Source organism: Vicugna pacos, unplaced genomic scaffold, assembly GCF_048564905.1.
Source record: "Vicugna pacos unplaced genomic scaffold, VicPac4 scaffold_19, whole genome shotgun sequence".
NCBI classification, from domain to species: domain Eukaryota; kingdom Metazoa; phylum Chordata; class Mammalia; order Artiodactyla; family Camelidae; genus Vicugna; species Vicugna pacos.
Window position 1 is genome coordinate 64,936,955 of NW_027328740.1, and position 21,036 is coordinate 64,957,990.

The following is a 21,036-nucleotide window of genomic DNA, read 5'->3' on the forward strand; positions in this document are numbered from 1 at the left end:
CTAATCCGAGGTGCTTTTGTTCTTAACAGTTTTAATACAAATCACCCATTAAAATGTACAGCGGATTTTACTCTATGCCCAGAAATGTGCATCCCAGTCAATCTTAGAATATTTTCTTCCCCCCAACAGGAAACCCAGTACGCATAAGCAGACATTATCAACTTCCCCATCCTCCCCAAGCCCCAGGGAGCCACTCTTCTGTCTCTGTGGATTTGCCTGTGCTGAACATTTCATGCAAATCGAGTCACTTCATGTAAGTGGAACCGTCTATTTTGACTGACTTCTTTCACACTGAGTAACGTTTTCAATGTTTGTCCACGTTGTGGCCTGGGTCAGTACTCTATGCTTTGCTATTGCTGAATAATATTTCACTGTATGGCTGGGCCCCTTTGTTTACCCATTCATCACGTGATAGACATTTGGGTTGTTTCTGTTTTTTGGCTCTGAAAATTAATGGCGAAAAGTAATGGTGAATATTCCTGTAGGAGTTTTTATGTTAACATTTGTTTTCAGTTCTCTTACTTGTGTGCCCAGGAAGCAGAATTGCTGGATCATTCAGAAGCCAAATGTTCAACTCTCTGAGGACGTGCCAGGATGTTTTCCAAAGTGGTCACGCTGTGTTACATCCTCACCAGCAATGGCTGCGGGCTCCGCTTCCTCTGTGTCCTCATTAGTGCTTGTTAATCTTTTTTTGATTTTAACCTATTGTAGTGAATGTGAAGTGGTTTCTCCTAGTTGTTTTGACTTGATTTCCTTTAGAGCTAATGTTATTGAACACCGTTTCATTGTGCTTATTGGCCATTTGTATATTTTCCTTGAAAAATATCTTTTCAGATTCTTTTTTCATTTTTTAATTGAGTTGCCTTTTTATTGTTGAGCTGTGGAATTTTTTTTTTTGATACACAAATTCCTTATCAGATAAATGATTTGAAAAAATTTTCTCCTGAGTGTTGTTTTTTCACTTTCTGGATGGTGTTTTTTGAAGCAAAGTTTTAAAGTTTAATGAACTCCAATTTATCTCTGTTTTCATTTTTCCTTGTGCTTTTGTTGTAATATTTAATATCTGATGTATTTTATTAAAACTTGTATATATAAAATAACTTAATTCTTAGGACCGTTCTAGGAGATGGGTGCGGTTGTTGTCCCCAGTCTATGCATCGGAGACTGAGGTGCAGAGAATTTGACTGACATATTAGTGTCAAAGCTACCCAGTGCTGTGGGAATTCAGACCCTCATGTTTTTCCCTAGCATCTGAGCTCAACACCACCATGCTCCAATCTTTCCAGGAAACGTTAATGAAAAAATCTTTACTTTTTTGATTTCTTGTTAGATTTTTTTCTTATTGGGGACCTCAAATTCTCATTTTCTTTTCGGATATCAGTGTCGATTTATTTTAGGTCTCATGTAGGGAGAAGCATTGCTATCAGTTAACTTCTTTATTACTCACTCTCCAGTGATGATTGTTGCTAGTTGATCTAATCAAGTCATGCTTAAGTCTTTCCTGCTCATGACACTAACAGCAGAGTCATGACTTATAGAATGCTCAAAGAAGAAAGTACTTGATTGATTTTATTTTGCCAACCAATCAAACCAATCAAATAAAACCCTGGTGTTGACACAGACTATAAGCCCTCCAAAATAGGGTCACTGTCTTCATTGTGTTTCATTTGTTGGGTCACAGTGTCTGGATAGTGCCTTGCTGTCCAGCAGTTTTGTGAGGATACGGTGCTCGTGAATCATTGTAAGGACAGAATTTTGACAACAGACTGTGTTGTTCATTTCACGACGGGAAAGGTAATATAGAATTACTGTTCAGATCTGTTTTAAAATTAAGCTTTGAATTTTGAGAATAGTTCAAGAAGCCATACAAAGCTCTTTTTCACTAATTTTAGATCTATCTTAGACACATTATGTTTACATAGCAGAGTAACTTATCAAGTAGATTTGACAAAGGAGTGTTATATTGATTATTTGTTTTAGTTGAAATATTCTACCAGGGATAAAGTCATAAGTGCCCATAAATGAACAAATATATTTGTATTTAAATGCAACATGGGAGCAGACTACATATGTTTCTATATAATATATATGACTGTGTGTTTTAATCTTTCTGTCAGTGTTTTAATAGTTTTTCAGCAATTTTGTAACTTTAGAATTCTTCTAAAAAATTCACCCCCAATTCTAGTGCAGTTTGTACTGTGTATCCTGTCTTATGCATGGGATTCCACTGTCCCCTCAGTGAGGAATTTCCTCTCCTATTGTGTTAGGAGCAGAGTTAAAGGAACTGTGATTTCTAGGCCTTTGCTCTCCATGTGTTTGCAGTTGGCTCTCAGTCACGATTTTCCCTTTCCAGAGTTTTCATTGTTAAATTAGAATTTCTGAAAATAACTATTAATATGTTGCATTGGTCTCCCTAGAAACTTGACGTCTTTGTGCTTTTCAGTTTTCAATTTATGAAAAATGCAAATGCACTCTTGTTTTTAAGTTGTCCTTTTTCAATAGATATTTATCTCTTAATTGATAGAATAATTTTTTCCCAATGAATGAATCGGTGTGCATGTTTTAAAGGATAACTTACTTTTTATTTTTCTTATTGTAACAGTAATATTCATTGTAGAGAATTTAGTAAATAAGGATTAACACAGTAATAACTTCACAATGGCCTCTAATCTCACCTGGAGATACAGTTGTAAGGTTTGAAATTGAGAATTATAAGTCCTCTCAAATTTTTCTTTTTCAAGTACGTATAGATTACTGAGATCCTCGAATTCCCATATGAATTGTAGCAGCAGATAGTCAGTTTCTGCAGAGGAGCCCGCTGGGATTGTGATCGAGACCACGTTAAATATACGGATCGCTCTGGGGAGCACTGCCATTCCAAGAGCACTTTCTTTTGATAGGGGAATGTGTGTGGAGTGTCTGTCCTGGTATTTAGGTCTTCTTTAACTTTTTTTTTCAACAATGCTTTGAGTTTACAGAGTATTATTTTACTTTAATTATCTTTGCCTTTATATTGAGGACAAGTGTGCAAGGTACTGGGATCAGAAGTGTATTTGAGCCCCGCAACTTGCTGCCACCATGGACGCTGCACTCTTGCTTCACCCGCTGTACAATCTTGCACAGAATACGACCTCAGTAACTCTCTCTTGAATGAATGATTATATGATTGTTGGATGATGCTTGAGAGTCCTTGTGATGATTTTTTTCCCCAGCCTTTCCCCAGTTCTTAACTATGCCCTTTCTCTTCCTAAACTCCAGCCTGGGTTTCAGCCTGCCTGTGGCATTGATTTTCCTTGTCTGTGGACTCTTCCTTTCACTGGTTCCCGATAATGTTTCATGTGGGCTGTGGAAACTTGCTAGATGTCAAGAAAGAGCTAATCCATTGTAGGCCAGTATTTTTAGAGTTTGTTATTGTTTTATTGATTGAAATTAAATGAGGCTGCCCCCTGAGCCCTCCCATGAGCACTTTTGACCTTCCTACAGCTGATACTGCTCTAGTTGCTGCATGTGCCCTTTCCCCAGCCTTGATTTTGTAATTGAATAAGTCACCATCACTGGAGCCCTCTCTTTAAAAGATAAAGAGAACATTTGCTCCTTTTCCCTGTTTGGGGACTTCAATGAGATGAGATCCCAGATAAAGAATGGAGCCCCACCTCTTTCTGACCCCCGCTGTTTCCGTTCCTTTCTTCAGGGGAAAAGAGTACAATTCAACAGTATAAAGATTGATTGTGAGCTAATGAGATAGACAAGACAACCGATCATTTATTAAATAACCTTTCATGATAGAAACAAATGTATTATACACACAAACAGCACACAAAGCACTGTAGTACCATGGTTACAATCGTGGGTCCGAGTTCGTGTCCTGCTCTGGAGAGACCAGTCCTGTGAGATGGAGAACTGGTAAGTCGGCTTAGCCTCTCCAGAACTGGTTTTCTGTCCTGCAGAGACGGGGCTCGCTAGGCGTCCCCCCCGTAGAGGTGCTGTGGGGTGTAAATGACGTGCGTGGGCAGCCTGAGCACAGCTGCTCATTCCTTGTAAGTGCAGGGTAGCATAGCTTTTGCGGTGATGGCTTTATGACCGCCCCATGTAGACTGTCAGTGCTCTGAAGGGATGCCTTGTGGTTTGGAGATGGGATTCTCACTTCTGTAAATACCCAAGTATAGTGTTATTGGGTCCTGCTGATTTCAGTCTATTCTTTAGAAAGTACATATTGTAGATATATTTTTCAAGCATGCGTGCTTTTTTTCTTTTACTATTAAAGTTCTACCCTCTCATCTCTTGGTGTTACTTTTCATGGAATCCAGGAAACAGTCCTAAGCTACCTGCCTCTTCACACTTTTCCGTGGTGGTTTCCTTCCCTGATTAGAAGAGGGTTTTGCATAGGAAATTTTATTTGTTCCCCTTTTCTTGGAGTCTCTCTCTCTGTCTGCCCATCTCTCACCTCTCAATCTGTCCATTTCTCAACCCACTGCTTCTTCTGACATGTTCCAAAACGCATTTCAGGTAGCTTACAGAAGAACAGATACCAAATAAACAGGTGAGAAAATGGGGCCCAGTTCAGACAGTGAGGCTAGGAGGCGAGCCTGTGTGAGGGTTGCAGGCGTGAGACACATGCCTCTGCCATGTGACTTATAAGATCGACAGCAGCAGTGTGTTTCAAGCTCCCAGCAGACACAGGGAAGCAGGATTTGAGGGAGATGCTTACTGGCTGTGAAATAAATAAGTGACTTAGGAGAAGCCCAGCCTTTCCAGCTACTAAGGCTTAGGAGAATATTTTGAGTGTCTTCCAAAATCAGAGTATGGCATCTTTTCTTTTTTCAGAGTTCTATGTATAGTTGGTTACATTCTATACCTGGAAATTTCTCCAAAACTGCTTCCCACGTGAGTCCCATGGCTCGGGGATTGGGTGGTTCTGCTCATTGATGGGGGTTGGCCAGAAACAGAAAATGAGAGCCTCAAAGGGGCCTGGGATTTGTCAGTTATGTTTTGTCAGTGCTGTAGGGTTCAAGAAATGCTTTCACCGTTTCTCTCCATCTGAGGCGGCAGCGTAATCTCTTACCAGCATCAGGAGCTCAGGGCCACGGGATGGTGGGGGCTGACTGCACTGCCGTCAAGACAGCTGAGCTAGTCACTGCAGGTGTGGTTCTTTTACATACTGCAGTTCATGCTCTTTACTAGAATGTTTCAACAGGGAGTTAATTAACTGAGTTAATTAACATTTAATAAATATGATCTTTGTTGAAAAGACAGTTATAGGCAGAATATAAGCTGTGAAGTCTTTAAAAACGGTTTCATTACTGAAATTTCATTTGGGGAGATACACGGTTTATCTTATATATGGCTCTCTTTTAAAGTAACAAAGAAACAAGACAGAAAAGGCAGAGGATGATTTCTGTTCTTCCTCTCGGCTTGCAGGTGCCTTCACCTCCAGTGGCATCCATCCAGACACCAGCACTGACACTGGCCGTGCTCAGAACTGCCTCAGCCCTGAAGACACTGCTGACAAATAGAAGGGGGCCACGCCCTGTTACAGCAGGTGCTCTCACTTTGTGGGTCCTTATGTAACTGCGTGGTGTTAATCAGGATCGCCCGTCCTACATTGTGTGATGCTGCTGCTTTGTCTCCTAGTTACTTGTTTCTCTAAGTATTCTTGTATTATTCTCCAATGCATAGTACTACACACCTAAAAATGCTTTTTTTCAGATGAAAAAGAATGTGCATTTAAAATAATATCTCTGAAAAAGGGGGCAAAAAAGGCTATCCTTGTCCCGCTATTCAAAGATAATAATTAACACGTTAACGTATATTTTCATCAGTGTGGATCACCTCTGTCATAAAAAACCAGAGAGCACTCTGTGACTGTTTACTGTGTGGACACCTCCATTTTCCATTCGGCTTTTTATATGTTTTTCTACAATATTCTATCTCCTCTGGCATGATTTTTGATGACCAGTATAGCATTCTGTCTTGTGGAGGCATTGTCCATTTTACTTCGGACTTAAATAAACTTTTAAATTCCAAGTATACTTAACTGAAATACTGAAAAGAGAACTGTGGTGGTAGAGGAAGGCCCTACCACCCTTCCCCTTATTTCCGAAGAGTAAAAACTGTTGAAAATTTGATATATATGTTTCATGACCTTTATGCCTATGACATACATATATACACACATATGAGAATACCATGTATACGTGTGTGTATATATGCTTTATTTAAAAATGAGACCATACTATATGTTTTTCTGCAGCTCGCTTTAATCACTCAGGTGTATATCATAGACGTCCTCCCACTCCAGACTCACCCGGTCCTTTCAGATAGAGTGGAGGGGTCTCCTGATTTGCGGGTGTGGTCTCTTTCCCACGCACACCTTTGGTGAGAGAATGCTGTGGACAAGGCCCTGGACCACGGCGAAATGCCGGCTCCCTCATTGCTCGCAGCTCGTCGTGATTTAACGCATCATTGTCTTGATGGTGGACAGTTAAATTTTCTCCATTTTCCACTGTCAGAAAGGATATTTGACTGGCATCCTTCTTGTACAGACATTCCTGTGATCTTTTATGAGTATTCCTTTAGTTAAGGCTTCTGGAAATTTAGTCCCTGGATATGACATTTACATTCATCACAGACTCCATTCAAGTAACTCTAGAAATTCCTTCCATAGGGGAATGAAAAGATGCACAATTACTTATGTAACCAATTCTCTATTGCTGGATATGATTTCACTTCAGTTTTTCTTCCCACCATTGTAAACAGTGCTGTGTAAATGCCCTGATGGGTACATCTTTTTGGACTAAATTTGTTTTTTCCTAGAGGAAACGATTCGTAGAAGTGGTGTTGAGTCAGTGTGTACGTACGTTTTTCAGAGTTTACATATCCATTGACATGTCGTCCTCTGAAAATGTCGCTCATGGTTTCTTCTCCCACAGATGGACACTAGATAGAATATCTTTTAAAAATATTTGCCAATATGATGAGCAAAAGTGCTTTTTCATTGTTTTAGTTTGCATTTGATGACCAGTGAGGTATTGAGCATTTTTCACTCATTAGCCATTTGACTTTTTTAAAATGAATGATTCCTTTTATCCTTTGCACACATTTAAGTGGGGGAGCTTCTTGTTGGTTTGTGACAGCTCTTTGTATGTTATGAACATTAACTTCTTGTCTTCAACAACATGTATCACAGAGCTTTTTCTTGTCATTTCTTGCCTTTCATTTTGTTTGGGAGGATTTTAATTTTGGTAGTGTCTCAAAATATTCTTATGATAATAAATGTATTCCTTATGTGTTTTATCTTTGAAATTATTCTTAAAAATAATTTCTTATACTGGAATAAATCTCCTCTGTAGGTTTTTTTTAATCTCTAAGATGGAGATGATAATAGTACTTGTTAATGTAAGGGTAAGTTGAGTTAATAAGAACAAAGTGTTGTATTTGCTGTTATTAGTCCTTTTTTATATTTACATCACTGTCTGTAAATTATCTTGTGGTCCTTATGAGAGGAATAGTATTTATTCTTTCTAGGTGATTGTCTGATTGTCTCAGGACAATTACTGAAGTCATACTTTTCTCTTTGATTTGAAATCCCACCTTTACAAAATACTTATGTACACTAGAGTCTCTTTTTGAGCTCATGGTTCCCTTCTGTCAATCTGCCTTTCTTACTCCAGCACCATAACTTACATATTGTAAAAATTTATTTAATAATTGGCAGTCTGAATTTTTTTTCATTCTTTTCTTCCATCCCAAATTTTCTTGTCTAGTATTATGATTTTATTATTCCTGAAGAATTCCAAAATATTTTGTTCAAGTTAAAAAAAAATCAGATTGGAGTTGTCATGGGAGTTTTCAGTAAGTTTTGAATTATTCTGATGAGAACTTACATCTTTACAAAACTGCTTTCCTCCATGCAATTTGTTGATGTCTCTACATTCTCACCTCTTACTTTACCCCTCAGTACAGCCCTGAAGTTTCTCCATTTAGAACATGGGCATTATTTTTTAACTTATTCCAGATTATTGTTTATGTTTTTGTCAATTTTGTAAGTGAAAATTTTTTGCTATTATATTTTTAAACGCTTAAAACTGAAATTTAGAAAGGAAGATTCGGTTTGTAAATACTCACTTTGTAATTTGTCATTTAAAATTGTAAGTATTAAGTAGTTGTTCCAGAATCCTTTCTTTTTTGTTTTTAAAAATTTGTGTCGAAGATTCTCAAAATGTTCATAGCTAAGTAGTATAGGTGGGGAGACAGATGGAGAGAGGTAGTGTGGCTCATGTACAAACTGTGAGCAGTTTCATGGCTGCCTTTAGGCTGGAGAAACCACAGAAGAGCCCAGGTTAGACAAGGAATGGCTTTGTATGCACTTGAAAGCCAGCTTTCCTGCCTGTATGGTGAAGCCTGGTGGGCGTGGCAGGTAGATGATCAAGGTCTGATCAAGGTCATTTGCTGCACAGAGCGCTGTGTCTGTGAGAAATGGTGACCATTGCCATGGCAAATGCTTGGTGCCAGGAACAATGCAGGGGAGCTGGGGAGCCTGTGTTAAGGATTTTCCAGTCCTGGGAGTGGGAAGATCAGACTCTGCATTCAGATCTGAGTTTGAATTAATCCTCTTTAGTTTACTGGACCTCTGACTTTTGTCAAGTTATGCATCCTGTTTGAACTCCTGCTTTGTTGTCTCTCAAAACAGAAGAATTACAGCCTGCTGCTAGAGTGTTTGATCAGGGTAAATGATTTGTGTCTATAAGATGCCACGTACAGTCACAAGCTCAGTGAGCAATGAGCTGTCCCCTCTTCTCCTGCAACTCAGTGCTCGATAAGTCATCAGCAGAAAGCGAGTCCCTAATTTGTATGTGGTGCAAGGAAGAACAAAACTAACGTCTTGCCTTTCCCTGGCAGTATTCTTACTTCTTTGCTTCATGTACCTCTTTCCTCCTTCACTCTCCCCTTTCACCTCCTCCACCAAGAGCCCGAGACTCTCTCAGAACACTAGATTCAAATTATTTAAATGTTGGCTCATTCCCATGAAATGACAGTGACTTAAAAAAACTGTACACATCCCAGAATTCATTGTATTTGATTTACACACACACACACGTGCACACACACACACACACACATCAGGCTACCTCCCATTTGCTGAGGGAGAAGGGCCACTTTTTCTGAGTTTTCATTTACTCAGCGTGAGAGCAGTCTCTTAAGCAGAATTTCACCTGGCTTCGTGCATGGTTTTTTAAATTGGATTTCTGCTTTTTGTCCATAAAAATATTCTCCTATTAGAAGACAGGAAGTGGAGACATAGATATTCTGCTGAGATATTGGTGTTATCATATTTGAGTTTTAATGGACATAAGGCGGCATAGAGTCATACATTATTATGGATGAGAATCCATGATGATGTAACTTGGACAAGAATCTGGGTCTCCTGCCATCGTGTCCATGCGGGTGAAGAGGCAACTGGGTGGGGGATGGCAGGGAACCTTCTTGCTTGAGTTCCAGGTTCTTGTTAGTTTTCATTGCTCAGCTGCCTTTAGTTTATGTCCATGAGGCCTCTCATGGGAAGGTCACTATGTCCTGAGAGACTGAGTTACTAATCAGCAGAAAGCTCTGGACCCACTCATATTTTCCAGAGTTTTTCTGCTGACCTGCTGACACTTTATATAAATGAGACCTAACAAACTACTGGATATAAAATACTTATTGTTATCATTTGCCATCAAGTTCCATAGGAATGGGGTGCTGTCTCAGGCTGTCTAAGGCTAGATCTGAACAAAGATAGGGTGATAGGCTCCGCTGCTGGACCCTCCCCAGTCGAATGGGATTTCCACCTTAGTTTTTAGAATCAGGCAGATGAGTTCAAATCTTGTCTTTACCAGTTATTAGCTTTGTGACCTTGGGGAAATAACTACTTTTTTGGTTCCAATTTTCTTTATCTGTAAATAAGTTCAGTATTTATTTTAGGGTTTTTGTTTTAGAATTGAATGTGCTAATTCCCTAATTTATTCCTAAAATACTGATCACATGGTTCTATGCTGGTGCCTTAGTAGTTGATTGCTAAGGGACTCAACAGTGAGAATGGGGATGGGGCCCCCTGGATCATACAGCTTATATTCCAGGATATGCTTGTAAAAGACAAGATTGCAGTGGATTTTTAGTAAATGTCCATTCCTTTCCTAATCCCCATTGATTGTGTATATATCCTTATACTAATATATGAACAATTTTTTTTGCAGTTTAAATCTCTTTGTAGTATTTAAAGAATGTAACTATAACAAAAATACGTGAAATAAAATGACTTGACTTTTATTTTCCTTTCAATAAGCAAAACAAAAGAAAATAGAAAAGAAAAGAAAAAGTATTGAAGGAGTAGGAATAATTTTATTTCCGTGGAATCAACTCCCTATGTTAGGTTTTTCCATTGTGTTGTTCAACATCATATAAAATTGACAGGTTGTGACTTCAGTGTTGATAGCTAGGTGAGTATAGTTTCTTTTTGTGGTTGTCTTTGATGAATTATTTGCACTAGATCATAAATGATGTGCATGTTACATATTGGAAACGAGGAAACTTTGGAGACATACTACCTCCAATGCAGTCATTTTGTTACCGAGTCCAAACTCGTTCTGCTCGCCGCATGACAGGCCAATAAACCGGGAGATGAGGTGTTGGAGCAAGGAATAGTGACTTCACTTGCAATGCTGGCAGACCCAGAAGACGGCAGACTGATGTCCTGGAGAACTATCTTCCCCAAGTAAGAATTCAGTCTCCTTTTATACTAAAAAGGGGGGGGTTGTGGTTGGTTGTTGCATACTTCTTGCTTTATGAATTGTTTGTCCTTTGAATCCGTTGTTCTTGCAGCTGTCCATGTGGATCAAATCATGGTACCCCTGTAAAACCTCCAAAAAAACAAAGGCTATTCTCTATTATGCAACTTGCCATCTCTACAGAAGTGCAGATGAGCTAACATTTTTAAAGATCAGGGCCAGGAGAATAGGCTTTCCTGCAGATTTCAGGCTAAAGGCAACTTTCTTTTTCAAATGGTGCAGAGCTACCAAGTCTGAGCCTAGGAAACAGGGCACAGGTTTAAACTCAAAGGAACAGATTTAACATAGGGTAAAAACTGTTACATTTTATTACAATTCCGTTTCCAGCTTCATAGATAATATTAGTAAGAAATATGAGCAATTTTGTATTTTTGCTTCTTAATAACCGATAAGTGTACCAACTATATTTTGTGAGCAGGGATGCTGTGCAGGCATTGGGGTGACAGCAAACTCTTGTAGGGGGTGGCCGACCCTGCAACATCTCTGATGCCCCGTGAGTGTTGGTGAGGGTCCCCGTAGCCAGGGGCTCTCTTCAGGAACCAGCATATGGGCATTGACCTCTGGAGACCTCTTTTTCGGCTGCAGGAATTTTTTCAGATATTGAGATTGAAAAATCACTCCAGCTGGGAATAATTAGGGAAAAAAAAGAAAAGGAAAAGGGTTTGGAGTAGAGTAGAAGAGTAGGACATAAGATCACGGAGCCTGAGTGCTTGGCAGTGGGGCCTCGGGAGAGAGGGGAGCAGAGGTGGGGAGGGGCCTGGCTCCGGAACCAGCTCCTGTAATTGTCCCTGCACGCAAGCCACATAGCTTTAAATTGGCCTGGGCCACCTCTCTGGGCTGGATATCACCCTGGGCAGAACCGTGGTATCTGTAAAGTAAAATGACTTCACAACTATTGCACAGAGCTGCAGGTGTAAGAGAGCCTAAGCCTGTCTCAGAGTGCAGGGGACAAGCGGAAAGGAATGGCAAAATTTCCACTGACAATTGAAATTTTGTTAAATAGCCTGCTACAGTTGTTTGCATCACTTGAATGAATGCAGGCATATTTCTGTGGGCATTTATAGGTTCACTGAACCCCACCAGCCCCTCTTGCCCCCATCGGAGATGGGCTTTCTCAAGCACAGTGCCCCTCCTGCTTGGGTGGAAAACGCTGCTGGTCCTTGCCTGGGGCCGGGCTGCTGCAGGGCACTGAATCCCCGAGGCACGGCCTGTGAGACACGACAGGAACATCTCTGCTCTTGACTGGGTGCCTCCGTTTCCCCTGCAGTGTAAAAATGCCGATGACTGAGTTAGAAGCATGCTTCCAAGCTGTCCATGTCCTTGGCATCCAGAAGCGGAGCCTGGAAGCTTTCGAATTTATCCAGAATGCGGTTTACATTCACCTTCAGCAGGTGAGTGTATGTCCTTACACAAGTGGAGGAATTACTGCAGTTTTCCTGGAACTTTCTCACTACAAGTCCATTTGATTTTTCTGTGCTAGGATTCAGTATGGCCTGCTAAAAACTCTGGAGTGAAATCTTGAAACCCTGATGAAGAGCATTATTTATTTCATTTCTCTATATGATACTCTTTTACTTTTAAAATTCAGAATTTTTGGTTGTTTCAAAAATTTTTTGGGGGGGTTGGAGAATCATGTTTACTCTTACCATCTTTGCAACCTGTTGCTTTGTGCCTCTCACCTGTCTTCTGTCACTTGTGAGGCGGTTCCATTTGTGACCCTGTCTGGGTTGTTCATGTTATAAAACATAAAGCCTGTAAAAGTACAGTCCCTTTTCCTCCGAAGACATTCCACAAATACTTCTTTAACCTGGGTGTGGTTTTAAGAAGACAGAATCTTTAGAACATGTCCTTGCAGGTTGCTAGTGCAAAATCCCAAAATCAATAGTCTAGCTCAACATCTAAAATCTTTCTAATTTACCTTGGAATTGTATGGATAAGTGAAGCAGTTTGCTAAGAACTCAGACCAGGTTTAGAATACAGGTTGGTGTAGCTCAGCAGGTCCTCCCAAGCTGATGCTCTGCCAGAGGGCGGGGCCGAGGGGAGAGGGCGGGTCCTGCCCTCCCTGAGGTGACAATTTCATGGCAAAGACTTTCACCTGGTGAAGAACTTGGAGTTTCTTCTAAGAAGAGTGGGTCTTAAAAGAGTCCAAAAAGCGCGGGAGTGGCACAGTCCCATTTGTCTCAAGTAGGGGAGAGCGGCTGTGGGGCCACTTAGGAGACTCGTGAGTCCAGGTGGGCAGTGTTGGTGGCTTCCACTTGAGCGGTGGGACGGTCAGTGTTTAAAAGCGAACATATTGAAGGCATGTTTAGATGGTAAAAAGGAAAGGATGAAGGCTGGCTGTGAATGCAGGATGGAGTAAGGCCCAGGTTTCTGGGTGGATTAATGAGGTAAATGATGGTCCTTCTGTGCTCTGAGGAGGGAAAGCTGCAGAGGGAGTTCTGCGGAAAACTGATGAGTTCAGCTGTGGGTAAAGTGAAAGGTTGTTAGATGTGTGGTCTGGGAGCTCAGGTGAGAGCCAGTAGTGAGTAGGGGGAGGTGAGAGGGACTTTCAAATAATTTTGTATTGTGAACATACAAATAAGTATGAGTAATGACAGATTTAACACCTCTATATTCTGGATTTAAAGCCCAGTAACATTTTGCTATACTGACTGCAGAGGTTCTTAATATTTTTTAATAGAAATAAGTAGAAACAAAATAGTGGAGTTAGTGAGCATCTTAGAGTAGATGTGTGTCCTTGTATGTATTTTTATACCTCATCTGTTTATAACCATAATCTACAAAAAGTTATCTTGCTTAGCATAAGAGTTAAACACAGGGACGTGACACACATTGTTGGGGGTTGAAACTGATCTTCTCGGGCAAATTATGGACCCTCTCTTTGCCTTAGTTGCATCGTCTGTGACTGCCCCAGGGCCCCTCATCACAGCTGATTTCCTAGAGTAGATGTTGGGAGGGAGGCTGCTGAAGGGAGTAAGAGGTGGCAACTGCTAGGGATATTGAAGAGAGACAAAAACAGATTAAAGCCGATAAACTGAGTACAAATACCCTCTAAATAGAAGGAATCCCGCAGTGTTTTGAGCTGCTTATCATAAGGGAAAGAAAATCACTTGGATCCAAAGCTCTTGAGCATATGAGTATTGTGGGTGGGAGGGTGTCATTATAAAAGTGTTGAGAAAAGGCCTCTTTGTTTTCCTTGACATTACCAGTAAGGATGGGGAGCAGAAGCGAAACCCTCTGCTTCACAGTTGAAGGTGCTGTTTTGTGCGAAACTGACCAAAGTTTGGAAACCAGTCATCAGCGATGCTGGCAAATGAAGAGGCTTCTGGATTGGGTGGGGCACTTGCTGTGACTTCCAGGTGACCTGCTGGCTGGGGGCTGTGTGGCGGGCAGTAGTTTTGCAGGGTAGCCCGGGCATAATCCCTAGCTCTGATGCTGCTGGTCTGATTAACAGACCTGGGCGCACACTGTCCTAATGGGGCAGCTCGGGATGTGGCCCTGCCGTGCTGAGAGTGAGAAGAGGGCTCCCCTGAGGAGGTGTCCCTGCAGGGACTGGAAACGTCCTCCTGCAGGGGAGGAAGAGCCTCTGAGCAGCGGGCCGGATGCACAGGCAAGACCAGCATGAGCACTGATGTTTCCGGGAGCCGGAAGTCATACAGTGGCCCAAACGGCCTTGTTCCTCAGAGACTGGAGGAAATAGATGCTGAAAAGGCAGGCTAGGGTCAGACACTGTGGTGGGCTATGAGTCACAGGAGAGGATTGTTCAGGCAGGCATGAGACAACCCTGTGGGCGTCCCAGCTGGGGCGTCACGCCGAAGGGAAGAGCAGAGTTATAGACTTTGCCACTTATTACCTGTGTGACTTTGAGCAATATCACCCCACCTCTCTCTATATATATCTTCATCTGTAAAGTGACACAGTGACAAGGTCGTGTCATCAGAAGTATAAGCTTAGCTCTGATCCTCTTTGTCGACTCCTGTCAGTGCTTCCCTGCAAGGTTCTGCAACGGCTGCTTTTACCCTGAGACGGGAGGGCATAGAGGGACACTGTAATACCCGAGGGAAGGAAGGGGTTGCTTTAAAAGCAGACATGTAACAGCCTGCAGCTGCAGACCTGCAGGCAGTTTCGTTGACGGTCCTTGAGAGGACTTTGGAGGCCTTAGCGTCGTCTTAAGTCTTGTTTCCTCTTGGGGACGGATTTGCCTTTGGGGATTGATGTTGAAGATTTGAGCTTCTGCAAAGTTGTTTTCAGAGATGTGTATATACGTAAAATATCATATAAACTAAAATGATTTATTTAACGTGTGCGAATTTGTAGCTGTTAGGAACAGCTCTGTTGGCCTGGTCTCCACGGAGGACACCAAGGGTCAGCACAGCGTGCAGGAGGGCAGGCAGCCTGCAGTGCTTCTGCGGGGTGTTCTCCCCAGCAGGGTGCTCTGCTGAGTTGAGTCTTCTACGAGTTTTGTTGCCAGAGGAGCAGACAGCAAATTAATGAGTTCTAGAGGGATTGTATAATGACATGAAGAAATAGGAACCCGGAGATTTTCCGGACTAAAACACGCTTTGGTTCCTGATTCAGTGTGTTCCATTACAGAATTGATGAGTTGTGTCTATTCTGGAACGTCATTGAAATAAACGTTCAGCCTATATGTTAAGGGCTTTGTTTTATTTGGCTGGAGGACTCGAGCCGGGATGACAGCCTCTCAGATCACTCTGAGGGACTGCTCCCAAGAGGTAGGGGAGGAGCTAGGATATATAGAAGCTTACAACAAAGACCAGGTAATTGGAACAATAAAATATTGCTTGTTATCTAAAGAAAACCAGATATCTGAAGTTCAAGTATTTACTGCTTTTCTATGTATGGTGAGAAGCAAACATTTGAGTCATTGAATTCATTCCTTTGGCAAGCCCCTGGCTATCTAGGGCCAGTATCCTGTCCTTTCTTACTCTGAGTCTGCTCAGAGGGCACCACTGTGAGTGGCTGAGAGGCCGGGCTGTAGGCATGTACTCGCTGGGGGTTGGCAGCAGCCGCTGATGACTCGGATTCAGCATTCTTTGTTTACTGTCATGGTTGCAGTATTTTCATGCACATTGTAGTATTTTCATTCACAGTGCTCCCACTTGGTCCTAAATTTGACCAATATTTTGAGAGAACTTTCATGACCAATTTTGTCCCACGGTGCTAGGATGGCTCATTCCTAGTTCAGGTGAAGAATCTTCTAAGTTGCCATTCAAGGTGTAAGTTTTTTTTTGTCAGACCCTGTTGATACTAAAAGTTCTCTGGATCACCTGTCTTACTACTCTATTATGATCCAGGAAGTGTTTACCCATCTTTGCTCATTCCCATAAATAGAATCACACTATTATATTTATTTTATTCAGGGTTATAAATTTTATCTGTTTCTTCAAGATGTTTAGCCATCATCAATCTTGTGGGCCTAGTTACACATTGGGAAATGTAACAGACAACAATTTTATAAAATAGACAGGATATAAGTAATACAGCTAGTAACGTTAATAAAGTCACGAGTAAGAATTTAATAGTCGAGAAGTTGTATTTTTGGGTTAAAATTTTGCTTGTGTTTCTGAGTTTGATCCTATGAGAAAGTTCATATTTATGGTCAGGGTCAGAGCAGGTATTAATTGGCCAGTTGAAATCTCCCACCTTGTAAGATCAACAGTGGCCTAAACAGAACTATAAATTCTTTTTAGAATAACGTTTCTGAGGGCTATCTAATTAGAGCCTTGGAGTAGGGAAACCCACCAAGGTAACACAGAAGTACTAGACATAGGTAATTTATCATAAACTTAACAAGTGGAGTAGATCATAATCAAAGGTTGGAGAAATTATCAAAGTAATTGGTATACAGTCCTGGTCCGGTGTCTTGGGTCAGCTGTCTAGCTCAGATGTCGTCTTCTTCTCATCCTGGTCTGGTAGCTTTTTCTCCATTTGGGCATTGTTTTAAGGTGAGCAGCACTCGATAGGCCAGTGCAGTGCAGGGGATGTTTCAGATAGGAAATGAATCGGAGACTCCGTTTCCTTCAGCTTTGGTGTGTATGGTCTGGTAAAGAGTACCTGAAAAAGGGTCCTTCCATTCAGGTTGGAGACAGTTCTTTAAGTCATGCCTGTTGCAGTATGTATAATCCCCTGGCTGCAGGTCATGGGGCATTGGAACTTTACCCAAGGATAGATTTCTGAGCTTCAGAAACAAACCTAGAGTATCCTTTTCATAATTCAATTAAACCGTACAGTAATGTGACATGACAGCAAGGAATAATCTGGGAAGTGTCTTAGTAAATATGGACCTCAATTAACAAAACTAGAATTTAATATCCAGTAAAATATAATTTATTTTCTCTCTTAAGTTACCCTCAGTTTTCTCAAATATAGCCAAATCAAGATTAATTTTTTACAAGTTAAGTCTGATTATTTGATCATATAGGCTTTTTTAAATTGGCTGTGTTGGAAGTTTTAATACGGAGTCTCAGGGTAGAATGTTAAGGTTTGCTAAGGCCAAGAAAGACACGTCAAGGCTTTTCATGGGTTTCTGCCTTACAGATTTAGGTAAATTCTTTTCTCTTTAAAATCCTTAAAATATCTTTATACTCCTATATCTGTTAGGAGATGATCTCCCTAATTTGTTTGATAGAGCCACTGGGAACCTAAGTGTTTTTAGTCTCTTGAGGGATCAAATAGAGAGAAAAGATAAGTGTTCCAAGTGTGATTACATAGGTATAATTTATCAAATTGCTGTGAACCATAACTAGCTTAAGGAGAAGAGATTCTTTACGTCTGGGAAACAGGTTAAAAGCCAGTAGTATTTCAAACAATATCAAAAATTATAACCATATTCAGCAGGTTAATCAGTCCCTTGTAACTAATTCTTTTAATGAGAGTTTTCATTAGAACTTTAAAATGTCTTACCCAGTTTAGTTCAGTGCTATAGTGTGAAATTTATTAGGAATCAGTAAATCTCCTTGAAGAGAAAGCATTTTGCAAAACCATCAGAAGAAAACAATTAACTGTCTATAAATGACAAAAATTTAAAAGCATGGTTAAACACCGTTACACTATAATCAATGAAGAAATCTGTTCACTATACCCATAATTATCACTGGTAACATTTCAGATATACCAGAATTTTAGGGAGTCCATATAATTTCTACAATATCTATATTAATAATATTGTCTCATTCAATATAACCTTAGAAGATTTATGATTCATTTGACAATTCCATGTTATTTAAAATGCCAAATGAAACTTTATAGTTAAAAATCTCTCTTTGGGATGTTTCAGGGGCCTTCTGTAGCATCCCAAACTTAACTGGAGATTAAAAGAATTTTAATTAATTAAATTAATTTTTATTTAATTAATTAGAATTTTATATTTGGGGAGCTTTTTGAAAGATTTCAGAACACTTGATCAGATAAACATATAGATCACTGTAAAGTAGTACTAATTCATTAACAAGAAAATACGTCAAAAGTAAAGGCAGAACAGATCAGCTAAGTGGTATAAGAAGTTTTACAATCTGTTACTGAAGGAGGATTAACATTTTAAGAAAATTTTTTCCTCTTAACAGAGAGAAAAACAATTCTAATCTTGTACCAGCTTACTTCTAAGATTCATTTACGTTGCCCAATTTGTTTCTAAACTTAGCCAATTCTGACCATGTACAAAACTCTTCCCTCAGGGTTCCTTTTCCACAAGCCTTCCACAGCTTTCTATACTTATATTAGTGTGTCCCTTATTTTTCTTCTATTCAGAAGTAACCAGGTTCAGGAGAAAGTCACTATTTTTCATTAACAAAATATAATTCCATTCTTATACCTTCCTTTACGCATTTATATTACTTTCCTAGGATACTGAGATCATTCCCTTACTAATAGAGACTATTTCAGTGTGGCACCAACCATTTATTAATATTTCTATATACCTTTAGTTTCACTGTAAGAGGAAGTTAAATGTTAAGTAATTCGTATTTCAATGTTATTTTATCTGAAAATGGCATAGCTATTTAATAAAATCTTGTTATTTAACTTAATTTAGTACAACACTAGAATTTAAAGATACCAAACACTTAGAGATTATCTTAAACATACATTTTAAAAATATATTTTAAATATTTACCCAAAGCTCTCATCTCATTTGCATTTAATTTAATTAAAATTTTACCACAGCACATTACTTTTATTTTTTTTTTGACAAATCTGCAACAGATATAACAGGATCTTATTTGACTTTCATTAAACCTAGGTACAGTAAAGGTATTATACATAATATTGATGACTTTAAAGATGTCTATATTAATTAGAACATACTTAAACTAAACAATATCAAATATTATCTTAATATTGAATATTTTCCATTTCACATGACGCTGAAAGTCAATTTGTTCAGTTGTTATTTTAAAAATACTTAATGTTTAAGCTCTTATATTTTTACGTCAATTAAGCAGAGCTCTATGACTTTGAATTTTTTTTCTTTAGCAGTAGAAATATCTCACTTCTATAATGTGTACACAGGCTTATAATCAGAAAAAAGCTAGAGATCTCATAGCTTCACTTTAAAACTTACTTATAAGATAGGTATAATAATAGTTGGAGTAAGCTGAATTTGCTTGCTCAAATCATTAAGGCTTACTATTTATGAAACAGACAGTTAAAATTTCTTCACAATGTCTGAAGGACCCTTCAGAGTTCTGAGTTCTAATATGCCAAAAATTTCTTGGCCTTAAGGTTTATTTCGTTGAGCTAATTAGACTCAGTCCTAGGTCACTGTTTGTTGTATTTATATTTCTGATGTGCAAGACAAAGACACTGTCTTCCAGGTCCCCAGAGAACTGCTCTCTCACCCAGGCCGTATTTTATCTCCTTAAATGGCATTTTTGTATCAGTGAGAAGAGCTGTAAACAAAGAATTCCATGTTTTAAAACTTTAAGGCTTACTTAAATATGTCTTCCAAAACTTGCATAAGGCATTTAGTAAGATCTCTTTTCCTTGTGTTATAAGTTAAACCCAGGGTAAACCTGTATTTTTTTATTAGCCACTCAAATTAGTTTTTAGTTTTACATTATATTGGACGGCTTATGTAACTATATTGGTTTATTTTAATTTGTTCAATTAATATTTTCAGAGGGACAGATATGTGCCTAGCCTTATAATACCAAGAAGGGGAAGTGTTTTTCCTCTTAAACATATGTATCCCACAACACAAGCAAAAGTTTTGTATAAAGACCACTTAAATATACCAATTTCACAAACTTTTATCTCAATTTTATTAAATCTTATACCTTTAATTTTTATATTTATTAAGTTTAATCAATAATTCTTATTTCTAGAAGGAGTACCAGAAACCTTTTTTTGTGTGTGTGTGCATTGTATATAATTTTATAGAAGTCTCTAGGATGCCCAAGATTCAGCCAAAGAGCTTAGGCACTTCTCAGTTTTTAATTTCATTAATTGGTCTGTTATCCCAATTATTGATCAAGTATTTCAGTCTATATATACATATATTTCAAACTGTGGTAAGTAAAATGGGCTTGTTTGAACTTTAATCTTGGGGGGGAGTAGGTGAACTCTTTGGCCCTTTTTTTTTTTAACTTTACGTTGTGTAGTATCAAAACCCTGTATGTAAATCCAAAAATGTCCATTTTATTTATTTGATTCAAAATAACCATATAAAAATATTTATCCTTTTGGGATAAGCCACTTATTTTTTTTTTCGACATTTTTACAATCATTTTTCCAGTTATTCAACCTAATTAACATTAATTATTCTAAGTTTTTATTAGCATATCTAGAAACATTTATCAGAAAGGAAAACACAAACGTAGCTTTTCAAACCAGTTTTATTTTTTTAACTAAGTTCTTAGGTTAACCATTAGATATATTTTTCTACATTTAAACTTGATTTTAATAGAAACCATAAAACAACTGTTTATAATGAGATCTCTTTAAACTTTCACCAATTAAAAAGTTTTTCCAAATTAAAAAATCCATCATATGGCCGTCAATTTATATATAAATATAATATATATATAGTGATTTTAAACCAATAAGATGCAGAGGCCCTTCCACATGAGAGTCGGGGTGTTGCCTAAATAAAATTCAAAGGTTTACTCTCCAAAAGCTAAAAGCCTTTGTGGTCCAGGCTGATGCAGCAAAGTTTAAGATGGCAAAATATCTGAAAATTGGTACAATCAAAGAATTG

The 21,036-nt window shown here is 39.1% G+C and overlaps 2 protein-coding genes across 1 annotated transcript in view; both read left to right on the forward strand.

The window, feature by feature from the left end:
- Positions 1-10,738, forward strand: part of LOC140693128 (uncharacterized) — a 38,317-nt gene extending 27,579 nt beyond the window's left edge. The window contains exons 8-11 of the mRNA XM_072957199.1: positions 130-253; positions 4,825-4,884; positions 5,419-5,539; positions 10,641-10,738. The gene's annotated coding sequence lies outside the window, so the exon portion shown is untranslated. The remainder of the gene's footprint in view (positions 1-129; positions 254-4,824; positions 4,885-5,418; positions 5,540-10,640) is intronic.
- The window catches only part of LOC140693124 (uncharacterized), an 843,637-nt gene that overhangs the window by 432,876 nt on the left and 389,725 nt on the right, over positions 1-21,036 (forward strand).